The following is an 18,079-nucleotide window of genomic DNA, read 5'->3' as shown; positions in this document are numbered from 1 at the left end:
AGCTTGTTCACAAGCGAAATGCCCCAGCATCACTGAATCAAGGGTACCACTGTAATAGGCTAGTGGTCCAAGGATGTTTTCTGTGTCAATACTGCTGTCATTAAGGTGCTTTTTGAATTTTAAAACAGGAAGAATCCCCATTCATAATCTGGCGTGGCTAGGACAGGAGCTGTACATATCAGTTCTTTTAGTTTCGTGAAGGCAGTGTGTATTTCTGGGTCCATGTAATCAGTGTTTTGTCTTTCTGGGATTCTTTTAATCCTTGGAAAAGGGGTTGTGTGTAGGTCGGCATAGTCCAATATCCATGCCCTACAATAGATGCAGATGCTGAGAAACTTCTGCATGTCCTTCACCGTATGGGGTCTGGCTGTGGCGCACACTGTCGCCACCCTGTCAGGTATTATCCTTTTGCCATCTTTTGAGACCAGTTGGCCTCAGTACAGAACCTCAGTCAAAAAGTACTGCAGTTTATTTTTGTCTACTTTGTACCCCTTCTGGGCCAGAAATTTGAGCAGGGCAATAGAGTCCATACGACATGCTTACTTTCCCTCACTGCATATCAGTAAGTCATCAAAGTACTGAATGATGGTACTCTGAATGTCAATATTGCCTAGGTCTTCGTGCAATATTCTATTAAAGATGCTTGGGAATTCTCAGTACCCCTCGAGCAATCGGCGATGTCCATACCTTTTCTCCCCTAGTGTAAAGGCTGTGAGGTATTGGGAACCTGGGTCAAGGGGCACTGAGAAAAAGGCGTTTTTCAGGTCCATCACAGTAAAATATGTGGCCTGTTTTGGGATGCTGCACAAAATGGATGCCCGGATTTCGAATGAGAGGGATCTCCTTTTGGACAATATCTTTAAGTGGGCGGAGTTCTTGGACCATAGGCCACGACCCCCTTTTGCTTTCTTGTGGGGGTAAACTGCAGTATTACAAGGAGAATTGGACGGGACAATGATGTCTTGCTGCAGTAAATGCATGTATTGTCTCTTTTACTCCTCCCTCCTCCTCCCTTGACCGGGGATACTTTCTTGGGCAGCACTGCGCCTGGTTTGAGTAAGATTTTTATTGGGGTCACTTCTCTTAATAATCCTACATCATGGGGGTGTGTGGTCCACAAGTATGGCGGTACCTGCTGCAGGTCCACGTCACAAAAAAGGTGGTGGTGCACTGACAATGGCCATGAGGGGATTTGTCACTTTAATGTTTTGTACCATTATTTCACAGGGCATGCATATTTCCATTATGATTTCCCCATCAGTGTTGCTGTCAGTGAACAGATCTTCATCAATTCATTCATGCAGCGGTATATTCGGGTCAATACATAACACTGTCCGCCACTCGCACCCATGTGTGTCCATGCCAGTTGCTAAAATACGCTTTGCCGACACCTGTACCCCTTGCAGATTAAGTGAGAGAACAGTGCTGGGCAGTAAATCGGGGGTTGCCACTGGGCAGAAAACAAAATCAGATGGCACTCTCCATTCCTGTTGTGTAATTTCTGGCACTACTCTTGCTAAAACTTGTATGCCATAGATAAACATATCTGAATTGGTTGGAATACCTTGTATGGCTGTTTCGTTAGCTATGGTTTGTATCAGTAGCATTGCTCAGAGCGGACACATGCCAGGGGCGGAGCACACTATTCACCTATCTGTGAATGCTATTGTCATGTTTAACTTAGTAAGTCTCATCCCAATAGGTATATAGCGGAATTGTCATGGTAAAGTAGGGATGCTCTGACTGTTTTTCCCCCTATCCTAACATCCAAATCTTCTGTGTAAGGAACCATGACCACAGCCCCAGAAAATCCTTGCGTCTTGAGATTTTTGCAAGATAGCAGGAAATCACCTTCATATAGACATGAGTTCTCCGCCCCCGACTCCACCATAAAGATGAACTGTTTGTTCCCTATCCCTGCCCCCATTCAGTGGTTCCTCGTCCAGGTATAAGGTAGTTGCTAAGACTGGACATGCAAGTGCTCTCTGTTGCCTGTCCTAGTCTGGGTGGGTGTCTGTTCCAGGGCAAGAGAAAACGTTTTAGCTAAGCACACATGTTCCCTGATAAGGGGCTCGTGCGCCGTTAGCCGTTGTGGTGAATGGGTTTGTGTGCGTGTGTGTCATTTGATTTTGGTGGGTTGGGTAATACTGCATGTAGTGCAGGGGTTGTCGAGGGAGTTGTACCCTGGTATGGGCCTACTATGTGGCTGCTCATCTTGTTCACAAACTCCCATGGGCATTCCATATGGGCTTTCTGGTTGTGGGTGCCTTTATTGGTGTTCATTGCTAAATTTTTGGTTGTTCTGATAATTGGCCCCACCTCCCGCACGACCAGCAGGGTCCGGGTCCACCCCCCCACCCTTGGTCCTTGTGCTCCATAGCCACCTGCACCTCCCTGTTGACCTCAGTACCAGATTCCTTGCCATTGGGGCACCATACATTGTTAATCTCCACCCCACTGTTCCTGCCCGCTGTCTGCCTATGTAGCAGCCGTCCTAGCCTGTATGGCAACTGACACTCCCCCTTCCACTCCCTGCTGCTCTGAGGGCAGAACTGTGGTTACTGCCGTGACCTTCACTCACTTACGCTGTACAAGCTTTGCTTCTTCTGCTAATATTCTCTGTGCTGTTTCTTTTTCTCTTTCTTTTATTCTCCTGCAATGGTGTACTGTAATGCTGTGTATCTCTGGCCACCCTTTGGCTTCTATCCCAGCTATTTTATCAAGAGCCATCTGTATTTCCTTCTGGAGGCCTCCATCTCCGCCCGCCACATCTCCTGCACCCAAAGAATGAATTGTACAGCATCTTCCTCGTCACCCATAGTGCATTGAATTATAGAGTATTAATTGGGGGTGTCAGGGAAGGTCCTCTGCAGAGCATCGCATACTTGTGCACGGACATTGTTAAGTATGCCCCATCATGTGTATCATTCCCTGTGGTGATACCTGAGAATCCTGCCTTCACCCACACTGAGTCTGCTTGATCTCCCACTGAGGATACCAACAGGCTTTTGATGTCCCCTATGGCCAAGGCACTCCTGCTGTATTCTTTTCAAAGGCATAGATCCATTTCCCTGTGCCGGCCGTGAGCTGGGAAAGGGACTTGAGGAGGTTGTTTTTACTCAACATCACCCATGACACATAAGGCGGCCGTCCTGCTCCCTTATGGTTGAGGGGCATTTGCAATGTGGACCTTACCTTTCCCTTAGTTACCTTTGCTGCAGAGATATTTATTCCAGCATGCCTCACAACACATTAGAACTCTTTGGTTGCACATCAAATTAACAGGGTAATTCATAGAATTTCGCAGAAAAGTGTCGCAAGCGGCTGGCGCAGAGTGTCCGCGTGCGATTGTCTGCGCCAGGCACGTGCGCTAAAACCGATTTCCGCGCACAGCGTATTCATGGATTTTAGGCTCCCAAACCAGCCGTGGCGCAGAGTATCGCAGCGACCCTGCAGCAGCGCCAGTAACGCCCCCAAGAACGCCCTTGCGCAAGGAAAAGCCATCAAAATCGCTAAATCATCGCAAAGGGCAGCGCTAACCCTGGACCAGTCCACAGGGCTGCCAAACAAGGAACGCAAAGCGGGTAACGTGCATATCAGGGGTACGCGTGAAGTTATACACGCGATTTGGCTGGGTACGTGTATTACAGGGGTGCGCGGGAATTATCACACGCGATTTGGCTGGGTAGGTGTATTACAGGGGTACACGGGAAGTTCTACACGCGATTCGGCTGGGTACGTGTATTACAGGGGTGCGCGGGAATTCTCACATGCGATTTGGCCAGGTACGTGTATTACAGGGGTGCGCGGGAATTATCAGACGCGATTTGGCTTGGTACGTGTATTACAGGGGTGCGTGGGAAGTTCTACACGCGATTGGCCAGGGTACGTGTATTACAGGGGTACGTGGGAATTATCACACGCGATTTGGCTGGGTAGGTGTATTACAGGGGTACACGGGAAGTTCTACACGCGATTCGGCTGGGTACGTGTATTACAGGGGTGCGCGGGAATTCTCACATGCGATTTGGCCAGGTACGTGTATTACAGGGGTGCGTGGGAATTGTCAGACGCGATTTGGCTTGGTACGTGTATTACAGGGGTGCGTGGGAAGTTCTACACGCGATTGGCCAGGGTACGTGTATTACAGGGGTACGTGGGAATTATCACACGCGATTTGGCTGGGTACGTGTATTACAGGGGTACACGGGAAGTTCTACACGCGATTCGGCTGGGTACGTGTATTACAGGGGTGCGCGGGAATTCTCACATGCGATTTGGCCAGGTACGTGTATTACAGGGGTGTGCGGGAATTATCACACGCAATTAGGCTGGGTGGGTCCTCAAAGGTGTTCCCTGTACACCCTCCACGGCCCCTGCAGGCAGCCCACAAAACAGGGGACTACCCTGCACACCTGCTCATGTCTCCCTGCACCCCCACACCCCAGCATCCAGGGTCACCCTCCACCAGGCCCCCACTCATGTCTCCCACCACCCCCACCCCCCAGCAGTGCAGGGTCAACCTCCACCAGGCCCCCACTCATGTCCCCCTGCACCCCCACACCCCAGCATGCAGGGTCACCCTCCACCAGGCCCCCACTCATGTCTCCCACCACCCCCACCCCCCTGACACCATGGGCAGCCCCCACCAGGCCCCCACTCATGTCTCCCACCACCCCCACCCCCCAGCAGTGCAGGGTCAACCTCCACCAGGCCCCCACTCATGTCCCCCTGCACCCCCACCCCCCGGCAGTGCAGGGGCAGCCTCCACCAGGCCCCCACTCATGTCTCCCACCACCCCCACCCCCCGGCAGTGCAGGGGCAGCCTCCACCAGGCCCCCACTCATGTCTCCCACCACCCCCACCCCCCTGACACCATGGGCAGCCCCCACCAGGCCCCCACTCATGTCTCCCACCACCCCCACCCCCCAGCAGTGCAGGGTCAACCTCCACCAGGCCCCCACTCATGTCCCCCTGCACCCCCACCCCCCGGCAGTGCAGGGGCAGCCTCCACCAGGCCCCCACTCATGTCTCCCACCACCCCCACCCCCCTGACACCATGGGCAGCCCCCACCAGGCCCCCACTCATGTCTCCCACCACCCCCACCCCCCAGCAGTGCAGGGTCAACCTCCACCAGGCCCCCACTCATGTCCCCCTGCACCCCCACACCCCAGCATCCAGGGTCACCCTCCAAAAGGCCCCCACTCATGTCTCCCACCACCCCCACCCCCCGGCAGTGCAGGGGCAGCCTCCACCAGGCCCCCACTCATGTCTCCCACCACCCCCACCCCCTGACACCATGGGCAGCCCCCACCAGGCCCCCACTCATGTCTCCCACCACCCCCACCCCCCAGCAGTGCAGGGTCACCCTCCACCAGGCACCCACCCATGTCTCCCACCACCCCCACCCCCCAGCAGTGCAGGGGCACCCTCCACCAGGCCCTCACCCATGTCTCCCACCACCCCCACCCCCCAGCAGTGCAGGGGCAGCCTCCACCAGGCCCCCACTCATGCCTCCCACCACCCCCCAGCAGTGCAGGGTCACCCTCCACCAGGCACCCACCCATGTCTCCCACCACCCCCACCCCCCAGCAGTGCAGGGGCACCCTCCACCAGGCCCCCACCCATGTCTCCCACCACCCCCACCCCCCAGCAGTGCAGGGGCAGCCTCCACCAGGCCCCCACTCATGTCTCTTACCACCCCCACCCCCCTGCCACCATGGGCAGCCCCCACCAGGCCCCCACTCATGTCTCCCACCACCCCCCAGCAGTGCAGGGTCAACCTCCACCAGGCCCCCACTCATGTCCCCCTGCACCACCACCCCCCGGCAGTGCAGGGGCAGCCTCCACCAGGCCCCCACTCATGTCTCCCACCACCCCCACCCCCCTGACACCATGGGTAGCCCCCACCAGGCCCCCACTCATGTCTCCCACCACCCCCACCCCCCGGCAGTGCAGGGGCAGCCTCCACCAGGCCCCCACTCATGTCTCCCACCACCCCCACCCCCCTGACACCATGGGCAGCCCCCACCAGGCCCCCACTCATGTCTCCCACCACCCCCACCCCCCAGCAGTGCAGGGTCAACCTCCACCAGGCCCCCACTCATGTCTCCCTGCACCCCCACCCCCCGGCAGTGCAGGGGCAGCCTCCACCAGGCCCCCACTCATGTCCCCCTGCACCCCCACACCCCAGCATCCAGGGTCACCCTCCACCAGGCCCCCACCCATGTCTCCCACCACCCCCACCCCCCAGCAGTGCAGGGGCAGCCTCCACCAGGCCCCCACTCATGTCCCCCTGCACCCCCACACCCCAGCATCCAGGGGCACCCTCCACCAGGCCCCCACCCATGTCTCCCACCACCCCCACCCCCCAGCAGTGCAGGGGCAGCCTCCACCAGGCCCCCACTCATGTCTCTTACCACCCCCACCCCCCTGCCACCATGGGCAGCCCCCACCAGGCCCCCACTCATGTCTCCCACCACCCCCACCCCCCAGCAGTGCAGGGTCAACCTTCACCAGGCCCCCACTCATGTCCCCCTGCACCCCCACACCCCAGCATCCAGGGTCACCCTCCACCAGGCCCCCACTCATGTCTCCCACCACCCCCACCCCCCGGCAGTGCAGGGGCAGCCTCCACCAGGCCCCCACTCATGTCTCCCACCACCCCCACCCCCCTGACACCATGGGCAGCCCCCACCAGGCCCCCACTCATGTCCCCCTGCACCCCCACCCCCCGGCAGTGCAGGGGCAGCCTCCACCAGGCCCCCACTCATGTCCCCCTGCACCCCCACACCCCAGCATCCAGGGTCACCCTCCACCAGGCCCCCACTCATGTCTCCCACCACCCCCACCCCCCGGCAGTGCAGGGGCAGCCTCCACCAGGCCCCCACTCATGTCCCCCTGCACCCCCACACCCCAGCATCCAGGGTCACCCTCCACCAGGCCCCCACTCATGTCTCCCACTACCCCCACCCCCCAGCAGTGCAGGGTCAACCTCCACCAGGCCCCCACTCATGTCCCCCTGCACCCCCACCCCCCGGCAGTGCAGGGGCAGCCTCCACCAGGCCCCCACTCATGTCCCCCTGCACCCCCACACCCCAGCATCCAGGGTCACCCTCCACCAGGCCCCCACACATGTCTCCCACCACCCCCACCCCCCAGCAGTGCAGGTGCAGCCTCCACCAGGCCCCCACTCATGTCCCCCTGCACCCCCACACCCCAGCATCCAGGGGCACCCTCCACCAGGCCCCCACCCATGTCTCCCACCACCCCCACCCCCCAGCAGTGCAGGGGCAGCCTCCACCAGGCCCCCACTCATGTCTCTTACCACCCCCACCCCCCTGCCACCATGGGCAGCCCCCACCAGGCCCCCACTCATGTCTCCCACCACCCCCACCCCCCAGCAGTGCAGGGTCAACCTCCACCAGGCCCCCACTCATGTCCCCCTGCACCCCCACACCCCAGCATCCAGGGTCACCCTCCACCAGGCCCCCACTCATGTCTCCCACCACCCCCACCCCCCGGCAGTGCAGGGACAGCCTCCACCAGGCCCCCACTCATGTCTCCCACCACCCCCACCCCCCTGACACCATGGGCAGCCCCCACCAGGCCCCCACTCATGTCTCCCACCACCCCCACCCCCCAGCAGTGCAGGGTCAACCTCCACCAGGCCCCCACTCATGTCCCCCTGCACCCCCACCCCCCGGCAGTGCAGGGGCAGCCTCCACCAGGCCCCCACTCATGTCTCCCACCACCCCCACCCCCCTGACAACATGGGCAGCCCCCACCAGGCCCTCACTCATGTCTCCCACCACCCCCACCCCCCAGCAGTGCAGGGTCAACCTCCACCAGGCCCCCACTCATGTCCCCCTGCACCCCCACACCCCAGCATCCAGGGTCACCCTCCACCAGGCCCCCACTCATGTCTCCCACCACCCCCACCCCCCGGCAGTGCAGGGGCAGCCTCCACCAGGCCCCCACTCATGTCTCCCACCACCCCCACCCCCCTGACACCATGGGCAGCCCCCACCAGGCCCCCACTCATGTCTCCCACCACCCCCACCCCCCAGCAGTGCAGGGTCAACCTCCACCAGGCCCCCACTCATGTCCCCCTGCACCCCCACCCCCCGGCAGTGCAGGGGCAGCCTCCACCAGGCCCCCACTCATGTCCCCCTGCACCCCCACACCCCAGCATCCAGGGTCACCCTCCACCAGGCCCCCACCCATGTCTCCCACCACCCCCACCCCACAGTGGTGCAGGGGCAGACTCCACCAGGCCCCCACTCATGTCCCCCTGCACCCCCACACCCCAGCATCCAGGGGCACCCTCCACCAGGCCCCCACCCATGTCTCCCACCACCCCCACCCCCCAGCAGTGCAGGGGCAGCCTCCACCAGGCCCCCACTCATGTCTCTTACCACCCCCACCCCCCTGCCACCATGGGCAGCCCCCACCAGGCCCCCACTCATGTCTCCCACCACCCCCACCCCCCAGCAGTGCAGGGTCAACCTCCACCAGGCCCCCACTCATGTCCCCCTGCACCCCCACACCCCAGCATCCAGGGTCACCCTCCACCAGGCCCCCACTCATGTCTCCCACCACCCCCACCCCCCTGACACCATGGGCAGCCCCCACCAGGCCCCCATTCATGTCTCCCACCACCCCCAGCCCCCAGCAGTGCAGGGTCAACCTCCACCAGGCCCCCACTCATGTCCCCCTGCACCCCCACCCCCCGGCAGTGCAGGGGCAGCCTCCACCAGGCCCCCACTCATGTCTCCCACCACCCCCACCCCCCTGCCACCATGGGCAGCCCCCACCAGGTCCTCACAATCCCCAATCATGTGCGTAATGGTCAGCCTCCACAGCCAAAAAGCCCTACCAAGTAACCCATTCACCCACATGGAAATGAAAACACATGTTACACCCCCAATGTTCATGAAGCTAATGAACCCATGTCCGTCACACACATATTTTCCAATTAAATGGGAAAACACACAACATGACATGCATGAAACCAATGAGATGAAACCACACAGTGAACAATGGAAAAAAAAATGTATTGGACAAAAATACGAATGCTAAAGAAAGAAAAATAACTACAATGTAAATGTGAAAAAATAAGCTGCATGTCCGCATAAAAACACAAAAGTAGAAAATCAAATCCAAAAAATGTTGTCCAAAGTGAAATGTAAAAACTCTCCATGCAACAAAGAACTATGTACAAAAATAACAAGGGTCCATCATCACAACTGAACTAAGGAAACCTCCTAAAAAACCTACCTAAATATCAACTATATACAAAAAGTGGAGCAGTGTCCGTCGACTCCAAATCATAAGAAAAAACAAAGGAAACCTAAAACTAAAGAACTATATACAAAGGCGGCGGGCAAGTCCAGCGGCTCACTCCGTGGTGTTCCGGGCCAGGGCATCATCGAACTCCTGTTCGATGTCCCGGAGGCGGTCCAGTTCCATGGCCCCGAGGGTCCGCAGGGACGACGCTGTGTCCTCCTCCAACCCCCTGCGGATTGCCTCGAGGCACTCGGCCCGCCTCAGGGCCCTCCGCATGGAGCTCTCCGCCCTGACCATTGTGAGCCGCGCCTCTTCCGCCCGCCGCCGCTCCGCACCTATGGCGTGGCCCAACCGCTGCCACACGGAAGACACTCTCTGTCCTGGGTCCTCCTGCCCTCCGGCCGATGCCTGCCCCTCCGATGTCGAAGGCCCCGAGCCTTCATGGCTCCCACCATGTTGCTGCTCTGCCTCTGCCCGTGCACTGCCTCCTGCTGCCTGCACATCCTCCGCCGGCTGGGGTGCAGTTGTTGATGTGGCCACCCCTGCTGGACGTCCGACTCCCGACTGTGGCAGGGATGCCTCCTCCACCAGCCTGGCCGCACTGTCAGAGGCAGCTCCACAGGGCACCCAGGTGACTGATGGGTGGGAAGATGGCAGGGAGGACAACTGGCGCGTAGGGGGTCCAGTTGAGGAGGGGGTCGGAACAAGCCCCATCAGACGGAGGAATCCGGTCTGGGTGACCTGTCCCAGCAGGCTGACGTGGTCAACGAGCCATTCGAGATGACGTGCAGTCTCTCCATGAAAAGACTGCAGGACACCTCGCATGGCCCGTTGACGCAACGCCACACCAGCCAGGACAGGCTCAACCCGGACCTGGATAGCCACGTCCGCAGGCAGAGGAAGGCCAGTTGACGTCAGCTCATCCCCTGCCTGGAAACGAGTCTGGACGTAGGCATCCCTGCTGGTGCAAGATGATGCAGGGACAGGATCGGGGACAGGATTGCACACAGGCACCTCCGCGGCGGCCTGTGCTGCCTCCTGTCCCTGGTCCTGGACTGCACCACTAGCACCAGTGGGATCCCCACCTCCAGACCCCGTCTCTGGTGCTTGCACGGCCTCCTCCTCCACCAGACCCCCCACCAACCTGGATGACTCCGTGCCATCTTCCCCTGTTGGGCCCTGTGGGGTCCCAGCTGCCCCTTCTGCTGCCGAGGAGTCCAACTCCAACCTCCGCCTCTTGGACCTCCCCCCGGCAGCTGCGGCCTGGGACGCGGCACCGGACTCCTCACTCCCCGACGAGATGACAACACGGGAGGGGAGCCGGGCCTTGCGTCTCCGGCTGGCGGTCGGATCCCCGCCGCTGTGCTCCACAGCACCTTCTCTGCCCTCTTCATCAGTTGACGCTGCAGACAGGGAGAAACAAAACACAGGCATCAGGGCACTGTACAATGGACACATACACACATGACAGTTGCACATGAGTGGCATTGGCAAACCTCAGACATGTCATCACTATCCCCAACACACATGTCATTGCAACTCGCACACATGAGCCATACCACAGCCATATCGCAACTGCCACCACCATCCATACACATACAACAGCATGAGCAGCCAAAGGTGACCCAGACATCACATGCAACACAGGAAGTGCACCACACATGTACACACACCACCACACTTGCATGCATGTATACACCTCTGCCAAGTGTCGCACTGTTCAGACGGGCATCCATGTCACATCTGCCAATCAGGCTTACACATACCGCAGTCACATGCATCCATGTTGCATCACTGTTGCACCCTTGTCAAATACACACACATGCACATGTACACAGTGCTCATACATGCAGCCCAAAACAACATACATGCGTGACATCACGGACATGTCTACTTACATACACATACATACAAACATGTGTGCACGCACAACTGCATTTGCCATGCAAGCCTACACATACAAGCACCATCCATGTCTCACACATTACAGCCCTCGCATGTGTCAGCCCCACGGCCATGTACACCCCCACCCATACTCGACCCCATACAAACAGATGTGCAACCTGCACAATACCGAATAATCACCACACGCACTGCTCACAATCAGGATGCATGTACACTCACCGCTCGACTCCAGACGGGTCTGCTTCTCCAGGACCTGGACGTGGAGCGCTGGGGATATGCGTTCCAGGACCCCCATCTGTTCTTCCGACAAGTGGCCCCGGCGCCCCTTGGCATCCGCTGCCTTCAAGAGGCGCCGGGCCTTGTTCAGGGTCCTGGACCTGAAGTCCTCCCAGCGCTTCCTGACATGTTGTAAGTCCCGGACTGCCACCCCCTCCGCGTTGATGGCAGTCACGATGTCAGTCCAGATCCGAGTCCGTCCTTCCTTGTCGGCGCGGGAACTTCCGAAGAGGGCATCATACTGCCCCAGGACTTGCTCCACCAGGACACCAACTTCGGTGGCACTGAAGCTGGTGCCCCTCTGCCTCTCTGGCCGGGGGTTGTCAGTGGTCACAGATGGTGTTTGCGCCGACATGACAACCCCAGAGGCAGGAGTGGGTGGGCAACTGGGTCCTGGGGCTGGGCTGTGGAGCGATGGAATTCCAGTCGGGAGTCTTCGGTTCCAGCAGGGGTGGTCACAGCAACAGCACCCCTGGCTGATGTGCAGGCAGCAAATGGCAGTGCACGTGGGCAGCAGGCAGTCAGGCAGCAGCAGATGGTAGGTGGGAGCGTGCTCGGGGCTCTGGGGGGCAGTAGTTCGGCCTTCTGGGCAGGAGCGTGGTCTTCCGTGTGCTTACGCGTGGCCAGCTTGGTACGGAGTGATTTGGCACGTGAAAATCCTGCACGTCAGCGTGAAAATCGAGGAAAGGCCCTTAGCGCGTAAGCGCGTCAGCACGCATACGCGATTCTATTGGACCAAAGGCCCTCAGCGCGTAAGCGCGTCTGTGACGTGACCCGCACGGGTGTTTCCCACACAGCACGTGATGACAGAGCACACGTGGAAAGACTGCACGTCAGAGTCTCATCGCGTGTGATTGGTGGAAATGGCCCTACACGCTGAAGTGACAAAGCGTGTAATTGGTGGAAATGGCCCTACACGCAGAAGTGACAAAGCGTGTAATTGGTGGAAATGGCCCTACACGCAGAAGTGACAAAGCGTGTAATTGGTGGAAATGTCCCTACACGCAGAAGTGACAAAGCGTGTAATTGGTGGAAATGGCCCTAGCGCGTACACGCCGCGTAAGTGACGCTGGACGTGTGGCCCTGTATAAAAGGTACGTGTAGAACACGTTTTCCTTGTACGTGCTTTTCGTGGAGAGCGAGTGGGTGAATTCTGTACTTCTTGTCGTTTCACACGCGATTTACTTCACGGCGTTTCAAGTTCGTATTCCCTGTTACCTCTGACAGCTTTTTCTCTTTTTTCGCTTTTACTGGTTTACCTGGGCCTGTTCCCTCAAACAGTGTTCCCTTCTACTGTTGTCCTGTCTCCTCAGACAGCGTACAAATCTTCTTTTGGCGGGGGTGTTGCCAACCAAACGTGCTCCTTTTACACGCTCGTTTACCAGGCAGACGGTGAGTCACGCACGTATCTAACATCTGTGCTTGCCCCGTGTGTAGCCTACCCCTTCAGAGGTCATTCTAGGCTGCGTGTGACACGCATACGTTCATTCTTGTGTTACTGGGTGCCACAGCGTAGTGCAGGTTTTTCTTTCTGCACACGTGGTCTAGGAGGGGTTGCGTGCACGTCATCTCCCTTTTTTGGGGCTCCTGTACGTAGCGTGACCCGTCATCTTTCCCCAGGGGTTACAATCAGCCTTGCAAGAGCACTAGGGTACAATTACCATCTGGTACCCAACCCCTTTGACCCCCTATTGCCCAGGACAATAGTTTCCAGCCACTCCCATACGCACATTTACATCAGTGCCATGGCTGGGAGGCGAGGATTCCGTAAGGGTGGCAAAGGTGGAAGAGCCACAAGTGGTGGCCGTGGTGGATCCGGTAGGGGACGTGGTCGTTACTTGCAGGGTGAGCCTGTCCCCCCATGTGTGGAGGACCAGTCAAGGGCACCCATAATCCCCCCCTCCCGTTGAGCCCTTGTTGGACCAGCCCATTGTGGCACCAGATCTGGCTGACTCCATGGCTGACTTCCAGGTCAGCAGGCCTATGACACGTGCGCTGGTGCATGTTGATGTCACCATGCCACATGCATCTGGGCCAGCAAGGTCATCTGCTGCACCAAGGAGGCAGGGCGGAGAGGCTGCAGGGGCAGCTGCGGCTCCATCCACCCCAGCCCTCACACACCCAGCCAGGACAGTGTCGGTCCTAGTCCATGCTGCTGACATTCCCCCTGACACCATCACACTAGAGCCAATGCCTGCACCAACTCCCATGCTGAGTGTGCAATCCCACACTCCTGATACAGAGTCCACCAGGGCTCCTGCCCCTAGTGTCCAGAGCGGCGCAGGACACTCAGGATCACCACCACCTTCCAAGCGGAAGAGGAAGAGTGCTCGTCCGGCACAGGCTGATGCCCCAGACACGGCTACACAGTCCGGCCCATCCAGGAAGCCCAGCTTCACGGATGACGAACTGAATGCACTTGTCGAGTATGTGTCCGGACATGACAACGAGATGGTCATTGTTGCAGGATCCAAGACCACACCTGCACAACGCCAGGCACACTGGCAGACCGTTGCGGACATCGTAAGTGCCCTTGGAATCGTGAGGCGCACAGCCAATGATTGCTATAAGCGCTGGAATGACCTAAAGCGCAGGGCAAAGAGTAAGCTGGCCTCAAGTCATGCCGCAACTCTAGTGACTGGAGGTGGGTCTCCAGTAGTAGACATGGAACTCACTCCACATGAGTCAGTCGCTGGGACCTACGTCACGGAGGAACAGATCCAAGGCGTGGGAGATCTGGCTGATTACGAGGCATTGTCCGGTGAGTGCACATGCATGTGTGTGTCATCCATGTGCATGGTGTGTGTGTGAGGGCTTCTGTTTGTGTGCCAGGTGAGAGTGTGTGCGCCTGAGTCGTATGGGTCAGCCATGTGCTTCATGCAATACTTCCTGCGCAGCTGCATTTGGCCATAGCAGTATCCCTTCTGCCAACAGTAGACATCTAGCCCAACTGCACGCCAGTTGCCCTTGAAGTGTCACCTTGCCACAACATAGTAGCTTATTTTTCACTGTTCATTCAGTCAGTTTGTTTGCATTCCACCACTTTCACCAGGCATGTCGCTGTCCACTAGTCACATGTCTGACATGGCTATGGTAAAGTGGAGTGACTTTGTTACCTGGATATCATTTGTACACACATGTCCCTGTGCAATTGGACCATTTCAGACTGGCAGCTCCAGGTGAAAAATCTGACCTGTTAGAATTAGGAAAGCGATTACATGCGGGAACTGGACTGAATGAATAGGTGCTGCCCTCCTCTCCATCTTCACTCAATAGCAATGGTACATGCCATCTGTGTGATGGCATGTGTGTATCACCTGGCAATCACAGGCCAATGTGTGATGCCACTGCCAGGCAGCATGCAGAAAATGTGTTCATCTTCCATCTTGGTGTCATCAGTGTGTGCCATTTGCCTGCACTTCATACGCAGTGAGGGTGCATTCATGGGAGGGTTTCAGTCATGTGGGACATGTGTCAATCAAGTACTGGTTCTCTTGCTTCTCAGCCCTCATTGTGTGCCATGGTGCTAATGCCTGTTTCCATTTCTTTGTTTTCATGTCTTTGCAGGGGAAGACGCACCTGATACTGCTGGGGTTGTGGAGATGGTGCAGACCCAGGAGGGGTCCGAGGGCCGACCAACCACCAGTGAGGGACGTGGTGTGGTGGTGGGGGAGAACCCACAAGTGCTGCAGGTCGTGCTCTCAAGGGGTGTCTCTGGCTGCACCTCCCCCGAGCTGTACTCAGGTGTTGATTCGGATGAGACCTACATGCCGTCGCAGGTGAGTGTTCCAGGGAGGGATTCTGTTCTGTCTCACCCACCTGCACCAGGGTCAGAACCCTCCATGGGGATGTCAGTGTTGGCAGCTACGCCTTCGGTGGTTACGGATGCAGGGTCACACTCCGCGACATCTGATCCTGTTCCTGGGCCAGCAGATCAGAGGGGAAATGCAGTCCTGCAGCCTCAGGCAGTGCCGGCACAGCAAGGCGCAGTTCGCCTTGCCCCAGACAGGTGTGGTGCCCGCCGACGTGGTGGCCGTACGCCACCCGGCAATACCGCATGGGAGCAATCCATTTACGGTATGGCAACCCAACAGGCTGCATCATCCGAGATGATGGCTCAGGCCATGGATACGGTGGCCACTTCCATTGTCCCCCCAGAAAGGCTGATGGAGCGACTAGAGCAGGCAACCGACTCCATCTGCCAGTCACACAGGGAGGACATGTTGGGGTCCAACAGGGACAGGCGGGCGGCACTGGCGACTCTGCAGGAGGCCATCTCCATTGAGTCCCAGGGCCACAGGGAAGCCCTAAGGCAGGAGCTCCTTCACCTCAGGACGACTCTTGTTGAGCTTGAGGCTTCAACACACCAAAGGACAGAACAGCAGCTGGAGCGTCTCACCCGTACGCTCTCAGCTGAGATGCAGGCAACGAGGGCGGAGGTCCGGGCATCCCGTGAGTTGTTGCATGGGGACCTCCGCACACTCATCCTCGAGAACCAGACCTACCACACCCGCATGCTTGCAGCCATGGAGGAGCAGACTAGGGCCTTGCGTGGGCTGCCTCCCATAGTGCAACCACCTCCGGATGCAGCTGCACAGGGTGATAATAGCGACAGCAGTGATACTCCCACAATAGGGTAGCCGTGTGGGCCATGAGCCCATGGAGGTGTTTTATCTTCCCAGGATCCACGCAGGTGTGTTCTGGTGTGCATCCTGTCCTCGGACCTCCTGGGTGGCCTCCCCAACCCCCCCGGGCCCATCAATGGCCATTTTTGATTGTTTCTTATTTTTATTTTTATTTTTATTTCTTTTATTCCCAATTTTTTTGGGACGATTTGTTGGCTTCCGTGGTTCCTGTGGGCATACGCTGCATTGTGGCTGGGCACATGCAGGCTTGTAATGTATTTGGTTCAGATGCTTGGGTTTGAGTCACACACACCCCTCCTGCTTCCCGTTTCCATGGGCTTGCAAAGGGTGTGCCCAAGTGACAGTGAATTACACAGTGATGTTGGACTCCCATGAGCTGTGTGGGCAGTCTGTAGTCAATACTGTGTATACATTCCTAGTGCATATTGCTGTTGTGTTGTACACTGCATGTTGCATTGATGTGTAACTCTTCTTCTGTGTCTACCTCCCAATTTGCAGGTCCCTTCCTCATGTCTACACAAGGACCTCTAGTCTGGAGATGGGGTCCATGTTGGCAGCAGTGCACCTACAACTCTACATGGCGCCAACACTGCACAGTTGGTAGTGGTGGGAGTGCAGGCATTTCCAGGTGGTGAGACTACTAATATGTAACATTTGTGATGTCATGTTAATGGTAGTACGTGCTCAAGTATGTTGTTGGTCCGGCATTGCTGTGAGCATTTCAGGTGTTGCAGGTTTCTAATAGGGACACTGTACATAGTGAGACTAGTGTCATGTTGTGGGGATTACTTTGTTTACCTGCAATTAGCATGACATGGCACGGTGTGTCGTGTGGCGGTGCTGGGGTTGGGTTGGCTGACATGGCACTGTCCTCTTGTTGCATTTTGCAAGTGGGTATTCATTTTAGCTGCTTGAATGTGTAACTTCACAAAACTGCATTGGTGGTGTCTGTGTGGGTAGGGATGCACACATTGTGACACTTCCAGGTGAACAATCTCAGGCTGATATGGTATTCACGGTTCATTCTCCAGACATTCAGGATCAGTGTCAGGTTGAGTCATCATTGATTGTCAGATGGAATGTGCCAGGGCAGTGTGCACTCCACAGGGGTGTGATTTCTATGTGAAGTAATTAGCCACTAGCTGTGTACGGGCTGCCTCCCCCGTGCCCTTTCCCCTCCCATGCGCAGCGGCTGTGCATGTGGTTGGGGATGTGGGGCCACCACCATGTCCACGGCCAGGCCCCGGCGTGTTGCAACGTTGTGCAGGACACATGCTGCCACTATGATCCTGCACACTACTGGGGGAGCGTATAACAGCTGGCCGCCAGAACGGTCAAGGGAGCGGAAGCGTGACTTTAGCACTCCGAATGTGCGCTCCACTATGCCCCGGGTCGTAATGTGGGCTGTGTTATATCTTACCTCGGGTGGCGTGGTGGGGTTCCGAATTGGCGTCATCATGTGGGGGCTGAGAGGGTAGGCACTGTCCCCTGTGGAGGTGGTGATTGGTATTATTGGTGGGGTTGTGACCTTGCTCAGTATCCAACATGCATGCATGTGCAGTGGCATACATACTCACCAAGCAGCCATGTATCGCCATGCCGCCCAGCTTCTAGGTCCCGGCTTAGGGTGGACATTCGGTAAATGAAGCTGTCGTGGGTGGAGCCGGGATAGTTGGCATATACTGAGGTGATGATTTCCTTGGCATTACATGCTACCTGCACGTTCATGGAATGCCAGTGCTTGCGGTTCCTATAGATGTGCTCAGATGCCCTGGGGGGACGTAGAGCCACATGGGTGCAGTCGATGGCACCTAGCACTTTGGGCAATCGTGCCACACCGTAAAAATCCAGGGCGGCAGCATGCCTTTCTGCAGGTGTTCTGGGCAGGTATATGTGCCTGCGGACTGATGGGCGTGCAGTGATGATGTTCAAGACCTGGTGTAGGCAGCGTGACTGGGTGGCC

This window comes from Ambystoma mexicanum, chromosome 5p, assembly GCF_040938575.1.
Source record: "Ambystoma mexicanum isolate Mex_15411 chromosome 5p, UKY_AmexF1_1, whole genome shotgun sequence".
NCBI lineage: Eukaryota > Metazoa > Chordata > Amphibia > Caudata > Ambystomatidae > Ambystoma > Ambystoma mexicanum.
This window is presented reverse-complemented; position numbering follows the sequence as displayed.